The sequence below is a fragment of the Gymnodraco acuticeps genome, unplaced genomic scaffold, assembly GCF_902827175.1.
Source record: "Gymnodraco acuticeps unplaced genomic scaffold, fGymAcu1.1, whole genome shotgun sequence".
Lineage (NCBI taxonomy): Eukaryota > Metazoa > Chordata > Actinopteri > Perciformes > Bathydraconidae > Gymnodraco > Gymnodraco acuticeps.
Genome location: NW_022990454.1, coordinates 2124458 through 2151942, shown reverse-complemented (window position 1 = coordinate 2151942; position 27485 = coordinate 2124458). Strand labels below are relative to the sequence as shown.

At 41.9% G+C, this 27485-nt stretch overlaps 4 non-coding genes across 4 annotated transcripts; 3 read left to right on the top strand and 1 right to left on the bottom strand.

Moving 5' to 3' along the window:
- Positions 1-7181: 7181 nt before the first annotated feature.
- On the top strand, positions 7182-7253 carry trnad-guc. Its single transcript has one exon. It is a non-coding gene; the product is annotated as a tRNA-Asp (tRNA).
- A 760-nt stretch (positions 7254-8013) lies between these two features.
- Positions 8014-8085, top strand: trnad-guc. The gene has a single exon. It is a non-coding gene; the product is annotated as a tRNA-Asp (tRNA).
- A 595-nt stretch (positions 8086-8680) lies between these two features.
- On the bottom strand, positions 8681-8753 carry trnav-aac. The gene has a single exon. It is a non-coding gene; the product is annotated as a tRNA-Val (tRNA).
- A 252-nt stretch (positions 8754-9005) lies between these two features.
- Positions 9006-9077, top strand: trnad-guc. Its single transcript has one exon. It is a non-coding gene; the product is annotated as a tRNA-Asp (tRNA).
- Positions 9078-27485: the final 18408 nt, after the last annotated feature.

The window sequence follows — 27485 nt, the reverse complement described above, 5'->3', positions numbered from 1 at the left end:
CAATGCAGCGACGTTTTGTATCCACACGTCTCGCGTCTGTGTCAGAGGCCAATCTCCTGCAGGCGTACACTCAGGAAATTTAAACTCGTCTCTGCACGTGGGCCAATCTGCTTTGTATGTTAAGATTATCAGCTGTTTAACATCATGAACCAAACAGTTATAAACTGAGCAGACATTAGTCAACCATGACAGATACTCATCTGGACTTTTAGTGGGACTGGGAGCGTGGTTAGTGACATCAATGACCTCAGCGGGTGTCCAGGGCTTAAAAACTGGAACCTCTCCTATCAGAATTTTCGGGGCGGTCACAGTTTTTGCAGAATTATTATCCTGAGATGTTTGCAGTCTTGTGATAAAATTACGCGGGGTTATGCTTTGGAAAACTTCCGCCATATGGCGTATCTGGGTAATCGCGTAAGCGGAGTGGCGGAGTGCGAGGAGTGGGGGTCTGTAACGGACTGCCGTGTGAAAGATTCCCTTCCCCTGCTGCTGCATTCTGCTCCTTGTGTGCCGATTCTAATTCTCTATATTGTCCTGTCTGATATCTCAACCCATTTTCATTCATGATAGCGGCAGTTGTCATTAACAGATCATCATCGGAGTTTCTCGCAATGGGATTTGAGAGTTCTGTCGCGGGAATTATTTTCGTACTGCTTTTCCTCCGCGTCTGTCAAAATACAAATGAGCTGAGATGGGCTTGGAGATCGACCTTGTCGTTTAACCCAATCATACATTACTGATTTTGCAATGTCTGGAACATTTTCACCGTGTCTTTCCCTAATTCTAGACATGTTTTCTGATCTTACATCAAAAGCAGCCTCTAGGCTAAGCAAATGACAACTTTTTGCACATTGAGAAACTTTATCAATAAGCGCCTTGAGCTCAATGGAGCCTCGCTCGCTGCCAACAGATTTAGCATTCTTCCGCTCCTCATAACCTCTTTTCTCTGCAATAATCATCCAAGCTTTCACACATTCTGTCATGTATCGCTGATCCCATGAACAATTTGAATTATTTTCTGCCAGTTTAAATGCTTGCCACAACACGGCCATATCAAAACTACCTGTAAGAGACCAATCAAATTGAATCAATCCTTTCTGATTAATCTGTTGTGAGTGTTCGCAAAGTAACGATGTAAACGGCATAACTTTAGACCAATCCAAAGTTCTTCCGACAATTCCAGACGGCATATTTGGAGAAAAGAAATGCGTATAGTGGTTTTCTGCAATTGGGTTTTTTGTAAGTGTCTTTGTGCGTGAAATGGTTTTCCTCTTACCAACTGAATCGTTTGTGGATGCAGTATTACCCATGTTTAACGGTTAGTACAATAAAACAAACACTGCAATTAGACAAACAAACATGTACTCGCAACAAAATCAGTGCCCTGGCCAAAAAGTAATCCAGTTTAATTTAATCCGAAATTACGGAAACCTCAACGGGAGCACTGAAATATCTGTTTAATATGGGCTCTTCTCAGCCATATTTACTAGTAATCTGTTGATGAGCAATAAACTACCTTATTCTCAATCAAAACCACTATGCAAATGTTGTGGTAAAACTGCTCTACCGACCGAGAGCAGAGATTTTTAATTAATTCAGTACTTTTTTTTTTTCAATTCAATAATCCGTTAGTTTATTAAACACAGTGTGAATGTAATATTCTGGTATCACCCTTCCCATTTAATAGCTACATTTAGTTCTAAAGCTCATGGTGTGATTAACAAAAGTACAATCTGTGTTCTACATTCCTCGTGTGCCGTTCACCACAGGGGGGAGGGGAATTCGCCCTTCCTCCTGCAGGCTGAGCAGACACCCGAGGCGGATTGATCTGATTTAACCCGTTGAAGTCTCCAGAATTCGGCGATTTGTTTCAATTACAAATCCTCATATTGCTTTTAAAAACAGAAGTTCCACCTTGCTGATGCTTTCCTTAAGGTCTCTCCGAATATTTGCAGTGTGTAATTGTCCAGTAATTTAATTCTAGGAACCACACACAGCGGAAATCGGTAAAAGTCGATATTCCGAGGTTATTTATTAGCCCCAAATATTCTTATTGTTTTATACATGAGCTGTGCTTGCTTTTGTAGGCACTTGCCCCAGCAGCAATCACAGGAAAAACCGGCCAGGATAGAATCCCCCTCAGACACCGATTTCTCAGGTTATAATTATGCCTTCAAATGTACAGAGTGGAGAGACCAAAACAAATTGCACTCGCGCAGTTTCACAGGTAATTTTGATACCGTCAATCACAGAGTCTGGTAAGGCAGTGTTCAAATAGATTTGAAATAGCACTTACCAGTCTCTGAAGAAATCTCGGCACTGTTCGTTGACGCCAATTGTGAAGATAAACTTCTGTTGTTGCAATGTTGAGGTAGAATGAAGGAGTCTGGAACGTCGTTAGCCAAAGCACTGAGAGTTTATTGAACACAATACAAACAAATACGGCCGGGGAGATCACTTAGTTTCACACTGTCCTGTGGTCCACCAAAATCATCTCTGCTCCAGAATAGACCCAACACGCATCAACATGAGGAGAGGCGGGCCCACAGAAGCCGCGTTTACCTAATCAATAGCAGATGGGAGACAATAATCTACTTGTCTTAAGGAAATGCAGACAGGCCTGAACCCTTCCCCCACGGATATAGGAGAAGCGTTTGACCTGTGACCTCAACTTACAGAGGAGTTTTTGACTGATACTTACAAACAGATGTTTGCAGTATCACAGATTCTAAGAAACAATAAGAAACTCTATAATCAAGATCAGATTAAAATATTCTCTTACACACATAACTGGTACGCAGGTTATGTGCGTAATCTCTCTGAAATGCGTCCCGTCACTTGTGTCACAAAGCGCATTTGCGTACCGACGTACTTATGAAGCTTTTCCAGAAGGCGGTTAGATCACCGGACGACAGAGTCGGTCTCCGTGTGCACAGACAGGCTGCTGTCTGTACAACGGAATTGTGCCAAAACTACGCCAACCGGCTACGGAGGGAGACTCCCCCCCCCTTCACTGGAGAACTGCGCTAAAACAGCTGATCACAACGTTCACACTCTGTGGTCACGAAGTACTCCACTAGCCGCCCCCCCCCCTGTCGACTTTCCTGAAGTACTCCCCCGTTGATAGAAATCAACACGGAATGAATTAAGACCCCACGGTTTGATGATTGATAGGTGTGTGGGTTGTCTTTCATTTTGACACGCAGAAAAATGTTATAATAAACATAGATACTGTATGTTAAATGGATATATCCGCCTTCTTTCATTTATCTTTCCATTCCCACAACAATATGCATAAATACATGGCATATTTTGGACATAGTTCGAATGGTGATTAATCATGATTAATTAATTTTTAAGCTGTGATTAATCTGATTAAAAATTGTAATCGTTTGACAGCCCTAAAAACACTTCAGTCAATCATAATAAAAATCATCTCTCTTCAGTGCTTGGCATCTTTTGTCAAAAAGCACAATAATAAACACGTGAAATACAAAATATAATAGCAAAATATATGTTTCAAAAATAAGATCTTTTATCATTTATCACTCAGTTAATCTCATTCATCAAACACAAATTCTAAATCAGCTTACATCTCAAAGATTTACTTCAAGGCAATTACTTATTAAAAACACAATTAGAATTTAGGATTATAAGAAATCCAATTGAGGTATAAATCAGAATCATGAGAGATCCAGCTAAGGTTCCTAGTTAAGGTATAAATTCACAGTGATGAATCGATCAATCTGTAATCTGTAAAGTTACAGTGTCCTCAATCTTTAACATTACTTTACGTTTACTTCATTACGCTTTATTCAAGAGTAAGGCACTTAGTAGTACATATATTTCATTCAAATACATTTATTCAAAATCTGAAAAGGAAGAATCAGACATTTTATTTGTATAACAACCTGAAAAGGAAAAATCAGACATTTGTCCTTTAATCCAGTGTATCAACTGTAATCAATTATCAAAACATCTGTTCTTTATTCAGAATATCAACTTTAACCAACATCTCAATCGTTGAACGGAGGTACCCATGGGTCAGAAACCACGATGGAGACCCAGGGATTTGGAAGCTCAGCGTTGTACATTAATATTGTGTCCTTTACAGTCGAATGCCCCACTAGCCTTTGTGGAGCCTGGAGGGCAGTCTTGGCAACCCTTCGTATGGCTAATTTAACTACAGTGATCAAACAGATCACTAGGATTAGCACAACCAAGATAAACACTGAAACAGTAACAACAAATTTAAAGGCAATGTGAGCGTCCATTCCCATTGGATAACGGAAAATTGTACACCCGGAAGTAAGTATTCCTCTTACTGTCGATTGATTTTACAGTGATATCTGCACTACTCATCGACTAAAAAACACCAGATTATCCTTGATAATTACACAACATTGATTGGTTTAAATTGTGTGCAATGCTTTTGTATTTTTCCCCTTCGATTCGGAGAAACAAATATTTTTTCGGAGTGAAGGATGGCAGAAGACACTACACTACCCAGAATCCCCAGCTATCGTTTGGACTACACCATGTGCTCTGTTTGACAAACCCCGTTTTTTTCACTATTCATTCCAATGGCTGGCGTCTATGTCACGTGATCTTCAAATTTCTCCCTGCAGAAAAAGAAAACATGGCCGAACTTCGTTTTATTCTCGGTGGAAAATGCCAATTTTAAAGTTAGTTTGGCCATTAAAATGCGTTTTGATGTCATTTGATGCGAGAAATATGAGTTGTTATTTCAGATTATGTGTGCAGTGGATGTCCATGATCTTTAGTTTGCTAGTTATTACGAAGATTACTTCAGGAAATCGCGACGTTTTCATTGTTACCAAGGTGGTTGCTAGGGACGCTGCTATCGATATTATTTCTGTTATGTTGTGTAACTGTTTAATGGTGTTATCTTTATTGCTACCCCCTTCCCCGTCAATGTATAGTGTTGGTCCACAGCGCAAACATATTAGTTTAACAAAATCTGCATCTAAAGATAGCCTACGTTATTTTCCCCTGTGCAATTTCAGTCTCACATCTCACAGCACATCGTCATTAACAAATACCGGAAACAGACCGAAAACTTTTTTTAAAATAATACTTCATTCCGAGTGTGCTTGCTTTTCTCTTTGAAAGTCATCACATAACGGCATTGTAATACACGGTTCGGCTGCATTAAATATTACATATCTGCCGTAGTTCTGTATTTATAGAGCCCTGATGAGAAGACTTATAGACAAACATGAGGAACTGGAAACGTGACGTGGATCATAAATATATCAGCCATTAAACAACATCTTACATTTCTTTTCACACAATACGTCTCCTTGCAGTATCAACACTAATTCGGCTGACTTTTATATTTGATCCAATTGGTAGATAGGCTGTATTTACACCATAAAGGTGCACAGCTGATATAAAGGGACACCTAGTGGTTAAAGCATGTTATTTAATTTCATTATTTTTATTATTAGATATTAATAGGATCCCTATAAAGTATATTCATTACTCGTTATTCTCTACTAATAGTTAATAAAAGACTGTATATAATGACTATTTTGCACATCTCTTTCAAGATTTTCTAAGGTTTATTGACATATCATATAGGCCTACACAACTATGGTGTAGTTCTGCATTGAATGAAAAACATGGGTCGCAGGTTCCTCAATAGTGCATTACAAGACATCTATCAATATTTGTGCATACCTCCAGCAATGTTAACTATGTTGAAGCACTTATTTTAACTGATATTATACATAATGTATTATACTCTTATAAGATGTATGTAGATATTTCATCTCCGGCCTTGTCAGGTATTGAACAATCAATAAATAAAGAACACAGAATTGTTAAATATAAAACACAGAATTTGTGTGATTATACTAAATGATTTACAAATAAATACCACTGCATATTTACAACTGTTACACATGCTGATGTAACGCAAATGTTCCAACTTGGGATCAATAAAGTATATCTTATTTTAAGCTGATCGATGGCTACTGCCTATATTTGCAAAATTTGCCTCTGAACCTTGACAAGTGGATGTTTCAGGCTTATCAATTGATGTATTGTAATGTTATCAATTAACAACAGGGATCACAAACATAAGACCAGCTGTTAAATAAAGTTCTTCTGACCTTAGCTGGCATGTGTGTATATATATTAATGCTGCCCATTATGGGCACAAGCAATTTTCACCCATTTATTAATTATATGTTTTAAATTTGAGTGTTTCCTATCCCCTAAACCTCCAGGGATGTACACAGTTTAATACTGGCAACTTCTTATTATGGGAAATACGAAAACGTCTTTTAAAAATACAACTCCCAGTAGAGACGTGCCATAGATAGAGAACATGTTGCGAAACCGAATAGCCAGCATGTGTAGTTCTGGGGATGGGGTGGAGGAGGGGGGGACGGGGTGGACCCGTTCAAATCCAGTTTTGGACAGTCTGCCATGCATGGTTCCATCCCATTTCAAGTGCTGTTCGAGAATCGGCGTAACCCTCGGAGCACACTCTCCAATCACAGAGCTTGAGGACTATCACAGGGTTTGTCAAACAGAGCACATGGTGTAGTCCAAACGATAGCTGGGGATTCTGGGTGGTGTAGTGTCTTCTGAAATCCTTTACTCAGAAAAAACATTTGTTTCTCCGAATCGAAGGGGAAAAATACAAAAGCATTGCACACAATTTAAACCAATCAATGTTGTGTAATTAACAAGGATAATCTGGTGTTTTTTAGTCGATGAGTAGTGCAGATATCACTGTAAAATCAATCGACAGTAAGAGGAATACTTACTTCGGGTTGTACAATTCTCCGTTATCCAATGGGAATGGACGCTCACATTGCCTTTAAGGGCAGCCGACACAAACGAATGCCGTGCTTCCATGAGCGTCAAATCCCGCCGCAGATGGGAATACATTGCAATCAGTTGAAAGCTATTTGCGTCCCTTTATGACGCTGAAGGAGCCTAGGAGAGTCACAACTGGACGCCACGGACACTGACCAAACGTCGCTCCTGGACGCTTAGGGAGTGAGAGTGTGTTGGTCACAGCTGCAGCTTCATGGACTTTCGTGACAGCAACTGTATACTGGACCCAAATGCTATCCTGGATATGACCTGTAACCCCTCGAAGAGCGCCACCTAGGGTTGACGTGCTAGGATTTTTGCTATAGGGTTCCTCGTTAGTATTGTGGACAGTATCTCTGCTTGTCACGCAGAAGACCGGGGTTCGATTCCCCGATGGGGAGAATTTTCAATAACAGCAGGCCTTTATTCACCAAAAGAGGCAAGCATCAATCAACTCATGAACGAGGATGCCACCAAGAGGCCCCTGGAAACACTTTCAGATAAGTGTTTACCTGAACCATGGCAACTGAACTTTCATACGGTCATCATTATAACAATCATGACAAAGCTACCAAGTGCATGCTGAATTGAAGTACCCTAAGCATAACTGCTATTAACAACATTCAGTTGTTCACAGGACGACATGCCTCTTCGATTTGAATACACAGAGAGCCAAAGCCGTATAATTCAAAAGCCATGCTCAACAAACAATTGTCTTGCTCATTCAACAATTGTCTTGAAAAGACTCCACATTCAACTGCCATATTTCTGAAAGTGCTTTTTCTCTTAACTTTTCTTGGTTGAGTTCTTTGAAGTTGATCAGGATCAAAGAAGAGTGTTTCTGCCCGGTTTTGAGCCGGGTACCTTTCGCGTGTGAGGCGAACGTGATGACAACTACACTACAGAAATGGATGAACAGCTAAGTACACGTTTGCGCGTAGATGCAACATTGATATTTAATTGTAAACCTTCAAAACGACGGACCACATGTTGATCTCTGAGACTCGGAGAGATTTTACACTGGATCCAGTCACAGCTGCAGCTTCATGGACTTTCGTGACAGCAACTGTATACTGGACCCAAATGCTATCCTGGATATGACCTGTAACCCCTCGAAGAGCGCCACCTAGGGTTGACATGCTAGGATTACTGCTAGAGCATTCCTCGTTAGTATAATGGACAGTATCTCTGCTTGTCACGCAGAAGACCGGGGTTCGATACCCCGACCGGGAGAATTTTCAATAACAGCCGGCCTTTATTCACCACAGGAGGCAAGCATCAATCAACTCATGAACGAGGATGCCACCAAGAGGCCCTTGGAAACAAATTCAGATAAGCGCTTACCTGAACCATGGCAACTGAACTTTCGTACGGTCATCATTATAACAATCATGACAAAGCTACCAAGTGTATGCTTCAAATCATTGAAGGAGAACTACAATCAATGACCACGGCAATGCGCTCATCGATTGCACATTTGACAGACAAAATCAAGCAAGGCAAGAAATCCCTTAATATTTTCCATTGTGACCAGACACATTTTGAGCAGGAACGAAAATAAAGTCATTGGTTGCAGAATTGAAGTACCCTAAGCATAACTGCTATTAACAACCTTCAGTTGTTCACAGGACGACAAGCCTCTTCGATTTGAATACACAGAGAGCCAAAGCCGTACAATTCAAAAGCCATGCTCAACAAACAATTGTCTTGCTCATCCAACAATTGTCTTGACAAGACTCAACATTCTACTGCCATATTTCTGAAAGTGCTTTTTACTCTTAACTTTTCTTGGTTGAGTTCTTTGAAGTTGATCAGGATCAAAGAAGAGTGTTTCTGCCCGGTTTTGAGCCGGGGACCTTTCGCGTGTTAGGCAAACGTGATGACCACTACACTACAGAAACTGCTGAAAAGCTAAGTACACATTTGCGCCTAGATGCAACATTGATATTAAATTGAAAACCTTCAAAACGACGGACCCCATTTTGATTTCTGAGACTCTGAGAGATTTTACACTGGATCCAGTCACGGCTGCAGCGTCATTGACTTTCGTGACAGCAACTGTATACTGGACCCAAATGCTATCCTGGATATGACCTGTAACCCCTCGAAGAGCGCCACCTAGGGTTGACGTGATAGGGTTGTTGCTATAGTGTTCCTCGTTAGTATAGTGGACAGTATCTCTGCTTGTCACGCAGAAGACCGGGGTTTGATACCCCGACGGGGAGAATTTTCAATAGCAGCCGGCCTTTATTCACCAAGTTGAAGTTGATCAGGATCAAAGAAGAGTTTTTCTGCCCGGTTTTGAGCCGGGGACCTTTCGCATGTGAGGCGAACGTGATGACCACTACAATATCACAATATTAACAATATTATATTATTATTATGTTAATGTTCCAAACCCAGGTTATTTGTGTTGTGTTGCTTTACTTTACTCGATATGACTATTTTTCGACTGTGGCTGGGCAGAATAGAAGTGGAAAAAAAACAGGTCAGCAGCAGCATTTAGCATTCAACCAATACAGCTCTTGCGACACTGGATTTGGTCATGGGCTGTCTTGTAACAATCTGCTTAAATGTCTTTCCCAAGATCATGTCTCACTGAAGGTTACAGTGAAAAACACCATTTGTCAGAAGTGGGATTCGAACCCACGCCTCCAGAGGAGACTGCGACCTGAACGCCAGCAGCCGCAGGCTCGGCTGACAAATTTTGGGGAAATGTTGAGAAATGTTGAGAATATGGCCAATCAGAGAGCCAGCTCCAACATTCGTTAGCCAATGGCAGCGCCAGCTCCATAATTCATCGGCCAATCACGTTCGCGGCACCAACATACGTCCATCATTTGACCAATCACAGCGGAGAAATTTTGGAGCAACGAAGGAGGCTCCAACGTACTACATCGTAATAACATCGAGGACTTCATCATTAAAGTTTACGAGTGCTTACAAACATGGTAAGTCTTATAACAGTGTTGTATATGATATGACTATAAGTGTATAATTAATTCAAACTGTTGTGTCGTGTTGTCATATAGATTAATTCAACTATTATCCTTACAAACTCTCCGTTATCTGACCCCACCATTGTTAGCTTCCACTGTGTAAACAGCGGACGCTAACAAAAGTGTATAGGTTTTTATGAACATGGTAAGTCTTATAACAGTGTTGTATATGATATGACTATAAGTGTATAATTAATTTAAAATGTTGTGTTGTCATATAGATTAATGCAACTATTAAGGTCACAAACCCCCGTTATCTGACGCTCTGTTTATGCTTTGTCAGCCGGCCGCGGGATACTGCTAACTTTTACTGTTAATGTCATTTAATTAGGTGGTGATAAAACCACATTTCGTAATATTTGTAGGCGATACTATAAATTCAGATGGATACCCGAATATATTAAGGGTTGTCATGTGTTTTATTGGAAGCGGAAAAGCTGAAATAACGTTATTTACTAGGTTTATGAAATTATGTATTTACATAGGCTACTTGCCCAAGAAGGTAGGCTAGCTAATATGCTAACTCATGATATTTTCAAACACACCTCCAATGTAAAGGTCAAGTATATTTAACTTACATTGTGTTTTTTGTTTTAATAGAGGGGTGCTTACCTTTCACTACAATGGACCAAACTTTTTCGATGTGCTTTATAAGAACTACAAAACCATATTATATACAATAAAATACATGTCATTAATAATTAATAATAATTAATAATTCATATTACATTGTGTTTTATTAAAGCATAAAAACATGCTTAGGTATGATGTTAGTCATAGTTTCGCATGTCCTCTACGAAATTAAATATTCAGAATCAAGAGCAGGTTATTATCCCTCCCAATCATATCATTGGAAATGTATACTGTGTGTTAAAGGTCCCTAAATGTTTTCTTATACAAATAATGTATATGATTGTTGTCAAGTGAACTTGGAAAATCCTCACGGGAGATCAAAGGGTTCAAAAGTCGGGCTGATTGACAGATTGACAAAGTGGCAGCTGTCTGAAATAATTCCCTAATTGCTAATCAGCGTCGCTGCACCTTTAAAGAGCCTGTGATAATATCAATAATTTTGAACATCGCGGGGAAATTCCTTCGACTCCTTTTGAAGTTTTGGGGAAAGCCAGAAGTGACGTCAATGCGGCGGCGGGAACGCTTCACTGTGCGGCGAGAGAGCCAAACACGGACAAAATGTGTTGTCATGCGTATTACTGAGTTTAGGCACGTTAATAACGTTGTAATGAAGTTGACTACAGTATATTCATATTCATGTCAATTCGGTGAACATAAACATACATGATTGTGGTGAAGATGATGATTAAATTAGGATTACAAATCGGTAGTGAGAGCTGCTGAATTTCCTCCCGTAGGATGTGATATAAAAACAAATCGATTATTTTTGTAGTTGTACACCAACATGGATTAAACGTGTGTTTTTTTTACAGATTAATGGTTATCAAAGTACAAATATCCAAAATCAGTTCAGTAACGGTTTTCAAGGGGACAATATTTACTCAAATTGATAGGTTTGGATGATGGGGGAAACTCGTGTCACAGGCTCTTTAAAAGCAACAATATTCACTAGTGTTAAAAAGTATATGTAAAGCTAAAGGTGTGTTTAAGGTTTCTGGCATAAAGACCTGACAGCTTAATCCTCGTAAAAGTGTTTCACTTGATATATGTTTCTGCACCTGTGTTGTTTCTATACATTTAAAAATGTTCTCACATTTATGACTCTAAAGGAACAATCAAGGAAAGCAAAAGCCCACAAGGCCATGTCGGACTCAGAGTGGATGTCCCGCCTGAGGAAGTTTGCCAGCACAGGGGCCTGGCCTGCAGGGGAGGGAAACAGGCCGGCTCCCAGGCAGAAGAAATGGTGTGGGTATATTCATGGAACTATGTATTTTAATACATTTTATTTACTGCACCAATGAAATGATTCATCCTTTTCTTTAACTCAATCAAATACACAACTACTATTTTCAGATTGAGAAGTGTCCAATGCAGGCACATGGACAGAAATCCTTGTTTGGCCAAGTGCGGCAGTGTACCTGTGGATTCCACCCTCAGAAGGTAACACTCTCAAGAACTAAATGAAAACCTCATGTTGTCTGTGCAAGTGTTTATTTGCATCCATATCATTAGACAAACTCATTACTGATCTATGTTCACTGTCATGGAACAACAGCCAGCTGCAACTCCTGTCCAAGGTGCCGTGGGACACCAGCAGACTGCTGCAACTGGTCCGGTCCACAGAGCTGTGGGGCAGCAGCAGAGTTCAGTAGTCCAAGGTGCCGTGGGACACCAGCAGACTGCAGCAACTGGTCCGGTCCACAGAGCTGTGGGGCAGCAGCAGAGTTCAGTAGTCCAAGGTGCCGTGGGACACAAGCAGACTGTAGCAGAAGGACACCTGCGAACACCAGCACTAAACTTGTCAATGGTATTTGGACAGTTATTTAGACTCATGTATTGACCATTAACATTTTAAGACGAATTATATCTTGACAGTATCATCCTCTCATGACACATTTGTTTGCTTTATTGCCTTTCAGTTTACCAAGTCAAGATTTGGTGGTGCACTTGCGTCTCTTGCAAAGCCAAATTTGAGTATAGCCAGACCCAGAAAGTCACCAGAGGTAAATCGATTTTATTTTTTAAAATAACAGTTTCACTTAGATTATTTATACAAGTGACTCATACTGAATGTTTTACAGACCCATGTCACGGACCCCACAGAAGCATCTACCAGCACTTACCCCACAGAAAGAAGCTTCAGCACTGCACCCAGCGTTGCTGCTGTCTCAGTAAGTGATGATAAACTCACTTTTACAAATACAGAAAGCGTGTTTGTATTCCTACACCATTTTTCTCAAATAGTATTAAGGGAATTAAAAGCCATTTTAATGTTTTATTAAATAATGTGTTGTTACACATTTAATTCTGAAATGACAATTGAAAGCTAAAAACAATTAGTGTTTCCTTTAGAGCAGCTGAAAAATAACTTTGAATCTTTTGAATGTAAATGCTATGATTTCTTTAAACACATGTCAGTATATTTCTTGCCTTTTACAGGCTGCACAGCCTCAGACAGATTCAGTGCCTGTCCTCAGTCCCGGAGCAGTGAGTGCCACTGTGTCGGTAAGTCATTTAATATTTCATTTCATACTGTGTAGAGCATCAGCAGTGTTTGTACCTGTGTTAAGGTTGCTTATGCTCTGTTGTTGTTTTTTTCAAAGGCTGACACAGCATCACCAGCCCAGCTGCCCCGTTTGTGGTCAGAGGGCTTTCCACCCGAAGACCACAAATGGATCCGCAAGAGCCTTTTAAAGTTGGGGCCCAAGGGCAAACTCGAGCTTCAAGACCACCTGAAGCTCTGGTACTTCCCACCACAGCCAAGCCACTTGTATCACCAGGCTCCTGCACCAGACCGCTTCTTTGCTCACCCACTTCTAGTGTGGATGCCGTACAAGCTGTGGAAGGTGAAGGTGGTGTGTCCCAACCTTGGCTGTGGGCAGCACCAACTCACAGGTGCAGGGCTGCACAAGAGGGCACGTCAGGTCCTGGACGTGGACAGACTGGCTGAGTACCTGGTGGATCTGCGGGACCAGACCTCTCTCTGCCTGAGTAACCGGCAGGCAGGGGAAATCATTGCACTGTGGGACAGCTTGGAAGAGGTGGACAAGTGGCGGGTAGTGTATGCAGCACGCCACCAGGACAGGCTTTTGAGTGGCCACTTCAGGACACCGAAGAAGCCCTCAAAGACTCCTGGTGTGGAGAGCACCACCCGCTGCGTGCTGGGGGCAAGTAGTGCACCTGCTCAGTGGCCCGACTGCTGTCGGTTGGTGGAGAGCATTTTTATCAGACTCTGTGATCTCCACCGATCCCCATCCAGGAAAGGCAAGGGGGCCATTTCCAGGTGGACCCTTATTCTTAGGGCCTACACTAAGATTCGGCAGCTGGTTGTTGGCAACTACCTGGTGATGCAGGGCACCCAGATTCAGCTGGTGGCAGTAAATCAAACCACCCTCATCGGCTGGCACAACAGCAGGCAGAAGAGGCAGGAGCTGTCTGTGGTGCTGCAGGGCACTGCTCTTCCTCCAGCCCTCCCTGAGTCTGATGAGCCTCTTCAAGCGGCCCGTGTCCTCCCTGCTGTACCCACGCCAGCACAGCACGAGCACCAGTACCGGCTCCTGGAGAGTACAGATGGTCAGGCTCAGCTTCAGAGACCGAAGGCCTCTTCTCTTCCACTTCCCATCCTGCCAAAGGGAAGAGCAAAGAGGTCTCTCTCCATCACACCTCCAGCACCAGCACCTGCACTCCAACCTCAGGTCAGTTTCGTCACCCCAACTGGACAAACTTTCTGCTTTGTACCAGTTCCCTTTCCGGCTGCAATTCAGGGCACCACAGCAACAACCGTTATTCCTGTCGCCACACTCGGAGCCACACCAAAGCGGATATACAGGCGGACTGTAGGGTCAAACACCTGCAAGAAGTGTGGCCAGTTCCGCACTGCCGAAACTGGACACAGCCAGTACCGCGGGAGAGTGTTTTGTCCGCAGACAGAAACACTATCGAAAGAACTTTGGTTGGAGGACATGAGGAAAACATTTGGCAAATAATAATGTAAACATATTGTAAATAGTTCATCAAAATGTACAATATTTCATGCTTGTAAATAATAGTTGTTTTGTAATTTGGTTATTTTTTTATACTTACATTTATTGGTTTGCTGGGAATGTCAGTGTTTTATTATTTAAAGTTAATCAGTGTTTAGTAAAACATTTCCCAATGCTATACAGTTCACTTATCATTTGATTTGCCACGATATGAGCCGAGAAAATTCTGATGTGTTTTTCTGACTGCAATATTTTTGTTTGCGTTTTAGCAGTTAGCAACTTAATAACATTAATGCGGCACCCTTGCCTTTTCATTTAAGAACTTCTTTGACATTTAGCAATGGATTCAGAGCATTTACAATAATACCAAATAGACAGAGTTAAACACCAGCCAAAGTGGCTTTCTGTCACCTCCTATTAATGACCTATAAACATAAAACATTTGTAAATGATGCCCAAGTATAAAGTGGTCAAAAACATGACTTGTTTCCAATGACTGCCTTAAGTCTTTCCTTCCGGCCCTTTATTGATTAAATTGGCCAAGTTCATGTTCATATTCTATTTGCTGTGTCCAGCTAAAACAAAAGTTGACATTGAATGAAATATAGAGTTGAAAAGGGCAAGGCAGACTCTTTTGGTAAGAGCACATTGCCTTTGTGTGATGAAGCCCTCAGATTCTCCCATGAGCCTTTGCTCTCGCCGTCCCGTTCTCAGGGCCTTGACGTGCATGCTTTTGACGCACAGTCTGTGTTTGGCCTTCCTTCTACACAGGCTCACGAACTGTGGGTCACGTCTGTTTTGCCAATGTGCTTTTATTCATTCACTCGACTGAACTGATATTATTTGGCAAGATATTGAATCTCTGTACGTTTTGGGAACTGAGTGAAATGTGTCTTTAGAACCAATAATAAAAAGTTGTTGGTACTGGAAGCCGTCTTTCAATCTCTGGTCTGATTCACACTTTACCGTATTTATCAGTTTATCATATCAAGTTTTATTTATATAGTACATTTATAAACGATTTTTGGTTGAGCCAAAGTGCTGTACATATAATAAAAATAGCCTACAGTAGAGACACTTTACAGCACATACAACAGTTAGGAAGCAGGACCCAAATGCAGATTAGAGTAAAAATAATTCCTTTATTTCAAGGCTATATATATATACACAAAGACAGAACAGGCCACTCACGAAGACCACGTCAATACACAAGATGAACCGACACTGAACACAGGAAGAGACAAGACTAAATACAGGGAGGGGTAATCACAAAACGAGAAACAGCCGGGCAGGGGAGGAGAAACACAAGGGCCACAGGTGAAAACAATCAGACAACTAGACACACCAGGGAAACTAACGACGGGAGGAAAAACACAGGGAAAAGGACCAGACAATATACAAAAGGAAAACATGACAGGGAGAACAGCAAAACATGATATAGAAAACGTGACATAACACAATAATTGTAACAGCAAGAGGATCAGCCAAGACTCCGGATCCCGGCGTAGATATAGATACAAAACAAGAAAAAAGATGTGGCTGGGTTAATCGGAACAAGAGAATACACAGACACAGACAGAGAGGGAAAAGGTCATTGGATAAAAGTTGTTCTTGATAACCCTCTAGAAAGATCTCATGGACTTCCCCACTCAATATATCAAGACCCGAGCAGTTCTATTAGAAGTCCAAGGTAAAGGCACAGGCCGGCACGTACGCGTTGAGGCGCATCCCATAGTGAGACATCTCACTTCATGTTAAGGCCCTGACACACCAAGCAGTCACCAGAGAACTCGCCGATGCCGACGCCGACTGTTGCATCGGCGTGTTCTCCTGCGTCTTGGCCTGTGGCCGACGCACGGCCATGAAAGGCCAAATAAGGCATGTCACGGCCGACGGTGCGGGACACACCAAATTGAGTTTGGTCGACAGGGCACGCTTCGTCGTCCGACTAACGAAAACGGACGATTTCGGCCTTTACTCTGAGAACTGGGGTTTCGCTTTCTTCTTTTCTCTCATTTTTTCCTTTTTTTCTCCTTTCCCCTTCTCCCCCTCTTCTTCCCCCTTCTCCCCCCTTCTTCCCCTTCTTTGACGGCCAAGTGTTCCCCAGCTTGAACGCAGCGTCTTGGACCGCTCGGCCATCCTGACTGAAAAAGACAATTCTACAGTACATTTTGCCTGAAAAATAAAACTCAAATGCCCATTAACCAACCCCGCTCCCCAGGATCCAAAGGTTCCACTTAATTCCCTAAATGTAAACCCATGAGTTTCATGCAATTATTTTATCCCCCTGGCAGTGTCATGAGCCATATCCATAACCTCAGGTGTGGCATCAGAGATGAAAGAACAGCACTCCGCTCCTATCACCTTGCATGTGCCCCCCTGGGCAGCTAAGAGGAGATCAAGCGCCATGCGATTCTGTAGTGCTACTGTCCTAACTTCCTGCAATTCTTTGTGTTCAGCTAACATCGCTGTGTTGGATACATTTAGATGGTGTTCTACAACTTTGGACAGTGCCACAATTTCCTGCTGAGTAACATAAATACCGTACCAAGGCAAAAATAGGCTAGCTATCTGTTGTCCTTGTGTAATTGACCTGCTGTTCCTGTGTAGAGAGGGAAGAATCGCTGCAATCTCCTTAGCCTCTACTTTACGGATTAAAGGGATTAGGTAGGCTAGATAACAGGTGCCATAAAAAACGTCATATGGCACACAGCCATAGGCCCGGTCCCCACAAACTAAGTAAACTCTCTGTGGGAGGGGAATTCTGGCTAAATTTACCCTCACTATGGTATTACAGTCGCTGTGTCCCACATCAGGAGAGGTTTGAGATCCTACTTCATTCTGGAAGCAGATGGACACATTCTTCCATTCATGCACCACAATCGGGGGAACATATACTGAGCAGTCACGTGTAGGGGGCTTGCCTAAGGGTATTGGCTGCGTACAGTCATGTATTTTAACCTCAACGGAGTCCACTGTTCTAGAGCCAAACCAGGGCACAACACACCAAAGCTTCAACTAACAAAGCGGGTGTGTGTGGTTGCATTATGCATGGACTTGTGACGTTAGCCGAACAATTAGTCTGAGCTAGAGCTAACTGGAATCTATATTCAAAAGCTAGGTTAATGTATTTCTTCATATATATTAGTTTTAAAAACATCAACCGTTTGAAACCGTCAGGCCGGTAATTTGTATTTACTGTATCAACAATGAGAGAGACTAAGCCCTTGTACTGTAAAGGTTGCTCAGAGTCTATGGGGTAGGAAGGAGTATAACAATCCTCCGCCTCGTCGCTAATTCTGGATGCTATGTCATTCCAGCTTACTAAACCGTAATCAGCTTTTGTGAAAGGAATTGGGCTAAACATAGGAGAATGCATTGATTCTGGCATATTTTGGCACAACCAACAGTTGCTAACATTACGTTCATGTGCGTAGTCTAACATTAAACTTACTGCAGAATTAGTTTTAGTTGGTTTAAAAGGAGTAATTAAGGCCTTTTTTGAAGAATCTACCTCACCTTCAGATTGTTTAAGTGGAGTAACATCACCTCCTGATTGTTTAAGTGGAGTATATGGAAATAGTCTCTGACTTATGACCAGGGAGGGAGAAAATCCTCCTTATTCTCCCTCCTTTTCTCTCTCTTTGTGTCTCTTGCACCATACTGAATGTCTGTGTGGTGTTTGGATACAACCTGTCCTTATCGCTAGGCACTGCTTTGCCCGTTGGTGTTGTTTTGCCCTCAGGGTCTGGGCCCTGAGTGGTCAAGTCGTCTGCGCTCTTAGATAAGAGAACCTTATTTTCATCTTTGAGAAGACACTTTACAACTGTTCTGGCGTCTTCTTTTCTGGTAGGGTAGGCCTCTATCCATTTGGAGAACTGGCACACTATTACCAAAAGATATTTGAATCCTTGGCATGGTGGCATGTGCGAAAAGTCAATTTGCATATTTACAAAGGGCCCCGAGTGGGGCGGTAAGTGTTCATGCTGAACTGGACCATTTCTTCTTCTTGTCTGCTGGCATATCATGCATCTATCTACAAGGGTCTGTGTAGCTAGTGTGATGCCTGGAGAAAACCATTGTGACTTTATAATCCCATTCATCCCTCCTTTTCCTACATGTGATTTGCCATGTGCAACATGTGCGAAAACATGGAGGAACGAACGGGGACAGACCATCCGGCCGTCTGGGTGGAGCCACAAGCTGGACTCAGCGTCAAGTGTACAACCTCGTCTTAGCCATAAATCTTTCTCCCTAACATCAGCGCGGGCTTGCATGTCCGCGACATCATTAAAGGAAGGCAAACAAATAGTTTCTGCGGGTTGTGTCGAGGGGCATTGGAGCACCATAGAAGAGCAGGAAACTGCTGCTTGTTTAGCCGCGGTGTTGGCTAACGCGTTTCCATGTGAAATAGGATCATCAGAATTTGTGTGAGCAGCACATTTAACTACTGCTAGCTGTGCAGGGAGCAGGATAGCGTCTAATAGCTCAGCTACTAACGCATGATGTTGAATAGGCTTACCAGCCAATGTTAAGAAACCGCGCATTTTCCACAAGACACCAAAATCATGGCACACACCAAATGCATACCTGGAGTCTGTGAAAATGGTTGCAACTCTACCTTGAGCCAAAATACACGCCCTAAGCAGAGCATACAACTCTGCAGCCTGAGCTGACGTGCCATTTGGCAAGGCCCAGGCTTTCTAAAACTTCCCAGTCATTCACAACAGCGTAGCCTGCCAAGTGTACTGTGTCAGACGGCCTGCTCGCAGACCCATCTGTGTATAGAATCATATCTGAATTAGGGATAGGAGTTTGCAACATATCAGCTCTGGGGGAGGAAGACATGTCAATCGTTGTGACACAGTCATGTGTTATTTCAAAATCTGGAATTGGCACCAGCGTAGCTGGGTTTAGGGGGGGGGAACGTTTAAGAGTGATGTGTGGACTTGAAAGAATTACAGCTTCATAACCAGATCGCCTTGCTGCCATCATATGCTGAGTAGCAGAGGTGTTCAGAATATGCAAAACTGCATGTGGGACATGTACTACACAGTCACTGGCCAGTACAATGGGAGAGGATTGTTTTACAACTATCGCAACTGCGGCTACTGCACGCAGGCATGAAGGCATACCAAGCACCACAGGGGAGAGTCGAGATGAGTAGTATGCAACAGGCCGGAAATTAGAGCCATGCTTCTGCACCAAGATGCCCGTTGCAAAGCCCCCTTTCTCATGGACGTGCAGGTGAAACGGCTGATGGTAGTCAGGTAGACCTAGGGCAGGAGCCGATGTGAGGGCTCGCTTTAAGTCCTGAAAGGCAGTGTGCATGTCCTCAGACCATTGAACAATGTTAGGGGCAGCCTGCAGAGTGGCAGCACGCAGGACAGAATCCATCGCAGCATACTCAAAAATCCAGTGTCTGCAATAATTTGCCATGCCCAAGAAGGAAAGCATGTCCTTCTTTGTGCGAGGTGGTGGTACTTTGTTCAACAGGCAAATCCTTGCTGGCGAGAGGAGACGGTGTCCATCCCTCAGAATGTGACCCAAATACGTGACCTCAGTCTGGCAGTATTGCAACTTGGCCAGGGATGCTCTGTGTCCGCATTCAGAAAGTCTTTTCATGAGCAGAATGGAGTCGATGCGACAGGCGTCTTTATTGGGAGAAGCTAACAACAGGTCATCTGCGTACTGAAGCAAGGTACTACCTCCTGTCAGGACCAAAGTGTCCAGATCTCTCTTCACAGCTGCTGCATACACCGTAGGAGATTCAACAAACCCCTGTGGCAGGCGCGTGCGTGTATGTGATTTGTTTACCTTTAAAAGTAAATGCAAACAGATACTGGCTGTCTGGATGCAGAGGAACAGAGAAAAATACTGTGTAGTACTTAGAGTCCGGGGGAAGAGAAGCTAAAATTGAATTAGTGTCAGGCACTATTGGAGCTGTCGGAATGACAATAGCGTTAATAGATTGCAAATCTTGGACAAAGCGCCACTCATCAGGGCGATTGTGTGTAGGTATGGGTAGAATTGGAGTATTACAGGGACTAGTTGTGTAAATTAACACGCCCTGATCGAGCAAAGATTGGATGACTCCTTCAATCCCCAAAATGGCTCTATGGGGTAAATTGTACTGTCTGATGGCAGGCAATCTGGCATTGGCTTTAAGTGTTACTCGATGTGGAGGCGCTGAGGTAACAAAACCAACATGGTTCTTGTGTTTGGCCCATAATGTAGCCGGGACTTCTGAAAAATCTGAGGGGGTGCCATACTCTGTGGGGGGGTTTGGTTGTAAATGAAGGAAGGTGCTTTGGGGAAGAGCAATTGGCTCCGCGAGACGCAGCAGGAAATGCTCCCCTCCAAAGTTAATTATGTTAGGTGCGTGTGTGTGTGTGTGTGTGTGTGTGTGTGTGTGTGTGTGTGTGTGTGTGTGTGTGTGTGTGTGTGTGTGTGTGTGTGTGTTTGAGAGAGAAAGGGGAAAGTGTGGCTTCCAGCTGGGCCTGGCAGCGGGCTGCCATGGCCCCCACCTCCTTTGGGTTACTGCCTGGCGTAACAGCCACTGTGACGTAGGGGAGGGTTTCTTCAAGATGAAAGCCCTGCTGTGAGGGTGTTAGCCTGAGGGGTAATGCACACCCCTTTTGGAGAATGAACAAAAATTGCTCACTTATCTGACGGATTAAAGGCAGCTGTGCAGTGACAATTCAACACAGGTCGCATAAGAGACATTAAAGACGCACACACCGGAGAAATGCTAGCAATTTTCTGAATCCCTGTTGTAGAGAAAACAGAAGTCATGTTGAAATCTGGAAATGACCAACAATAAAGGTTGTCTCGCGATGATTGAATGAATTGGACTGCCTGATAGACTTTACTGTCAGGAATTGTCAAAAACAATCCGCCTGAAGTGCAATGTATTGTTGCCTGTAACTTACATAGTAAGTCCCTGCCCATTAGATTGATCGGGCTTCCATCTGAAATAATGAAAGAGTGTTGCACATTTGATCCATTAATTGAAACATTAGTGCTCTCTGAAATGGGTTCGGACATAGAAATTCCAGCAACACCTATTGTCGTAACAAACGTATTGGTTGCTTCACACACTTTCTCCTTAGTACGCACGGCAGACAATGTGGCTCCGCTGTCAATCAAAATATCTACAGCCGTACCACTAAAATCAACGGGCATAATCGGATCTTCACGCGGGTTATTGGAAAGGCGAATTGTTGCTGCTTGAATGGGGAAATGCTGTGAATCTGATCCTATTTCTTCCTGGCACCCCTACAGATGAAGCACTCCAGATCAGACTCAGATGGGTGTGTCCCAGTCAAAAGCCCAGCGGATGCCAGTGGCTTGGGGTGTTGCCAAATTGCTAGAGGGCGTTGCCCAATCTCCCCATTTGTTCAATTACAGGATTTAACCATGAGATGGCGCTTCATTCACAAAATACACAAAGACAACTGGGTGTTGATGAACTTAGTCTGTTTGCAGCTCTGCAGTTGTGTTTGCTGAATACTGTAGCATGTAATCACTTATTTGTTACTGTATGGTTTTCACAAGCTACTATAATGAAAAAACATCAATATTTTAGATCAAATAAAGTATATAGTTTGCTTTATGCAGTATATGTTTGTAATATTGTTGGGGTGTTTTTACACAGTACAGTAGATTGAAGTAAATCAACTTATTAAAGGGGACCTATCATGCAAAATGCACCTTTGGACGTCTGTTATACATGAATATGTGTCCCCGGTGTTCCAGGGAACTCACCAAGTGTCAGAAAACACAACCCTCTCTATTTTCCTCCTTCGCCAAATCTCTAAAAAAGTGGCTGAAACGGATCTGAAAAAAACGGATCCAGATTTCAACACTTTCCTACGTCACAAAGAGACGTGCTCCGCTTATTGGTCAACTCTCCACCTATCAGGGGAATGAGCCACGGCCACGTGCATTGCCGGGATCAATACCAACCATCCGGGAGCAGGCCAGTGAGGACACATCCAATTTTGAAGCTGTAAGTTTTTATTTAGCGGTGTTTTTCCTGATAAAGCTATCTCTAGCTTGTAGTATGTAGCATGTAGCATGTAGCTTCGCCGTATCAATGTCGCCTCAAACCCAAATAGTAATCGGTTAGGTGTTTATATGTTTTTATAACATTTTATATTGTACGCTCCGCAGTCTTTGCTTTGTCTTTTATTTTAATTATCAGGCATTTGCTAACATGTTCAGACATACTGCCGTAATGGCGATCTGTGTGAAGGCTGTAAAGCCACGCCCTAGCCGATAACACAAGTATTTATTCTCCTATTTATTAGTATTTTGTATCCTCTAAAATCATATTGAGTAAGTTATAATAACAAACGTAATCTTCTGTAGGTAAGTGCCGTTTTTTGCAGCGTTATATGTAAAAGCTTTTGTGATTGTAGTCTGTAAGAACGATCAGATATCATCGATCTGTAAGCTACGCTACGCTAATGAGACATGCCGTTTTTTGCAGCGTTATATGTAAAAGATTTTGTGTGTTTACTTGTTTGCGCACATGAATATAAATGGGGGTGTGTGAGGATACAACACTGTGTGTATGTATGCGAGGGGGGACACACACCACGAGTAAAACGGAGCTAAAGCCCCGTTGGTATGTTGTTGTTGACAAGGCCTTACCTAGCAACAGGCTAATTAGTGGCTAGCACTCATTACAGTCAGTCTACTGAGCTCAGCCCCTCTCCAACATATCATCTGTATTGAGTCAGAAACACAGCATGCACGTTACGGTTCAAAACTAACTCAGATTGGAAAAGGCTAAGCAAAGAGCTTTGCTAAATAGAGAGTTTTAAGCCCCATCTTTTGGGATTTCAGACGATATTTATCCAAATAGTATTTTCTCATCCTGAATACTAAATTGAGATGATTTTGTTCTAACTATGTTTTCTTCTTTACAGGCCAGCACCTCACATACTTACTAATTAGTGACAATTTGTACATCCTTTGCTATTATTTACATTTTTTTTTATCATGGCGGAAATGAAAGACTGTACCTGGCAGCCCTGCACCACAATGAAAACGCTGAGCGTGCACAAGCCAACATCCACTGGAAACCCTCTGTATAAACTGCAGTTCCCAAAGGCCAGGAAGGGAGAATGCAGAGCAAAACCAGTAAAGACTGACCCCACATTCCGTAAGTGTTTAAAATATTTATTATACAACTATTTACAAATATAAAATTAGAAAGAACTTTCAGTTTTTTACATGCATATACTAATCTAAACCACATTTTTTGTTGTGCTTTTTTTAACATTGCACAGGCTACGTGGCCAACTTGATGGACCTCATCTTCGACCAAGTCTTTGTGGACCCTGCACCATTATGAGCGACCTGACAGGGACGAGGTCATCGCCGGGTATGCTACACGGTTCAATTTGGCTGCTGTCTGAACCCAACATCGACATTTTGCGGATCAGGAAACTCCTGCCTCCTTGAGGACAACGCAGGCCGGAATCACCACTCTGATCCTGCGTCCAAGGAAGCCCCAGCACCAGCTCACAAAGCTTCTGTAGGCTAGATACCTGTGACGCCTGAAATCATTAAAAAAAATATTTAGTGTCATTTATACAAAATACAAGTACATTTCGTTTTTTTTTATGGGTTCAAAGAACCGTTGATTTTGACAATAAAGTTCCGAGTTGATATCAAATGTGTCGTGATTATTCATTTTTGGATGGGTAAAGAATATTCTGATTTCAAAAGCATAAGGTTGTGTGTGGACTTTTTTTGTCGTACACATGGGTGTGTTATGCCATTGCTGTGTAATAATATATATATATATATATATATATAATAGTACATGTACAATGAAAGATTGCATAAAGCCATATACACCAGTATTTATTTCCATGAACAATATTAGCATTCGTTTTACAATTTCAGTCAAAAGAAACAAACCACTCACTGCTCTATTTGCCTCAACTGTAGGGTTGGGAACCGAAACTCGGTTCCAGATGAGAACCGATAAGAAAATGCCGGGTACCGGGTACCCATACAAAATACACAATTTCGGTTCTGCTTAACGGTTCCTAAACGCGGTAGACCCTGTATTCCAGCGGGTCCGTCTGCACCGCGGTGCTGCGGTGACCCGGTGGAATACAGGGCGGACCTGGAGAATCACAGAACGGCCGGTCGTCAGCGGGCCGTTGACGGCCGGCTCGGTACGCTGACGGCCGGCACCGCCCTTCATTTTTTTAAACGGCATCATATAAATTGCGCTGACAGGCGACAGAGGTCCACAGTTGCCCCGCAGCGATGCTCCCCCGCCCTCCCGTAGACATTTCACGAGCTCAGTCACTTCATAACACCAAAGATAGGTCGCGGTAAACACTCTGAAGTGAGGCTCCACTACACTAAAAAAGAAAAAGAAAAGGCAAAGTGTAATGCCTGTTAATAGCTTGCCACAGGCATAGCTCAGTTAAAATAAAGCACAGCTATTGTGCAATACATTTGTATTGCATGTATATTTTTTAGTAACAATTTCAGTTAAAGCTTTTAAGAATAAATATATTTTTGTTATCTAAACGTTTGACCTCTTTATTTTACAATTTTGGAATCGAAACGGGGAATCGATAAGAACCGGAATCGATAAGCAGAACCGGAATCGAAATCGGAATCGATAAATTTCAAACGATACCCATCCCTACTCAACTGTAGTCCACCATTTTCAGCTCTGTAAATATTCAATGCATTCTGCAGGGAGAACACATTCAGGCACACCAATCCAGGATGGTCCACCATACAGGTTACAGAGTCCTCAAGTTCCTGCATCCGTCTTGACACCTAGTGTGATAAACATATTGAATGACATGTTAAAAATGCATTCTCTAAACAGACAACTTAGTGAAGCTATCAAAAATGTTACCTGTGGTATCGCCATGCAGCACACATTCTCCGGTTCAGAAGGCATCGTGGCGCAATTTGCACATGTACACCTGTAGAAAGAAGTCAATAACTGAGCTTTTAAAAACACATGAAACTAGACACACATTGCTGACAACTGAGGTGTTGTTGGAGTTATACTTTTTATCACCCTAAGTTATTGAACTTTCCAACGGTTGTTGCACGATGTTGGAAGAAAAGGGCTGTAAACTATTAATAAACGCAATGAGGCCATTGTATATATGCTGAAAATATGAATGTCTCCCTTTATAAATATATATATGTATCGCTGTTTTTGCGTTACAAACTCTAAGTTATAAACTGTACACATTGCATTCTTGCTAATTAGCCAAAATATGAACGGAATAAGTAGCAATCATCGTAACAGAGTAAAATAAATAGGTACAACAGCTTGTCAACTAACCATTCAGAAACGTCCTGCTGCAACAGAGATCTTTGCACCTCCACCAAAACCTCCGCTGCTTCAGGGTCAGTCTCTGGATCAAATTGATAATACGCTTGAACACATGCATTGCTCTGAGATGACATGTTTATTCCACACTCGTAATCACAGCAAGCATGTTAACGTGACTCTCACCGGCTCATGCCCCGCTCTTCTGCAGGGGGGCGTGGTCAGCTGCTGCTCAGAATTTTCAAAGACAGGCTTGGAAAAGAGCGAAAATGAGCGAAACGAGGCATGGCTAAAAAATGATCTGTTTGGTATTTTGAAAAATAAAATGTAAAATATACCTTATATAGGTATGGTCATACACTATATCATTTAAATATAGCATGATAGGTCTCCTTTAAGATAAGATAAAATGGACCTTTATTAATCCCGTGGGGAAATTCAGTAGTTCAAACAGCAACAGGGTGAGAGTGAAAAACAGGACAGCACAGATTCACACAGATTAATAAAATCAAAAATAAGATGATCGATAAAAATAAAAATGAGAAACTATGAAATAAGAAATGAATAAAACTAAAATGTAATTATCATATCATATATTATAATGTATTGTATTATTAAGTAATATCATACATTAACCCCATTATAGCAGATGCCACATTGAATGGATGAACACATTTATGCATCAATAATTACAACAGAGTATTTCTAAATACAAGTTGTAAAAATACTTATATGTATTTAATATTAACCCTTTGGAGTCGACCGTCACGCCGGCGTGATCAGATCACATGACCTGTTCAAGCCGGTGCCGCATAAAAACAACAGTCCGGACAACATTGCTGTGTGTTTCTGTCGAAAGTACTGGCTTGAAACTATATCCCAGTCTTTGTTTCATGCAAAAAGACCCAGTAAACACGGAGATACGATGATATAAAGTTAATACATTTCAAAAGTATGAAAAATGGAAGCACATATTTTAATATCTTCGCCGTATTTTATCATTTTACGAAACGGAAAATACTGGAAACTGTAGATTCTGCTCAACAGGATGTATTTACCAGGGAGGGGGTGAGGTAATCAGGTAAACGGAGTGATACGAAACGAGACGAAAAGAGACGAAGAGAGACGGCGGGAGACTGTGATTGAAGTAAAGTGACGGACAAACATTGAGAATTTAGATATAGTTAGATAGATTTAGAGTTTTGAAGATTCAACTATGATGAAGAGAACTCTGAACGTGAGTCAAGCTTTAAGCTTGTTTTTTGACATGGAGGAGGAGGAATCTGTGATGTTGCCCTCTGTGTCGTATTGACAGAAACCGCTTTGAAGCGTGGCACAGATAAAGACAGAAAAAACTGATTTTGTACATAATGTGTATATATATATTTGTATTATATTTATAATAACACTTTTGCCTTATCAGAATGAAATCCCATGCTACCTCAATCAAACTTTCACATTATCATAGTGACATCCCATGTATATATTTCCAGCTTTTAAATGGTTTCGTTGTGTATGTTTCTGTTACCTATATGAAAAATAATATCATTTTCAAAATCTGTTTTTACGTTTTCTTTTTGTGATTTTGGGTCCAAAATGTTCATATAGTAGAAGATCACTGCTCTAAACAAAGTCAAAAATCCTACATCCAAACGAAATAAATATAATTAATTATGATGAATACGT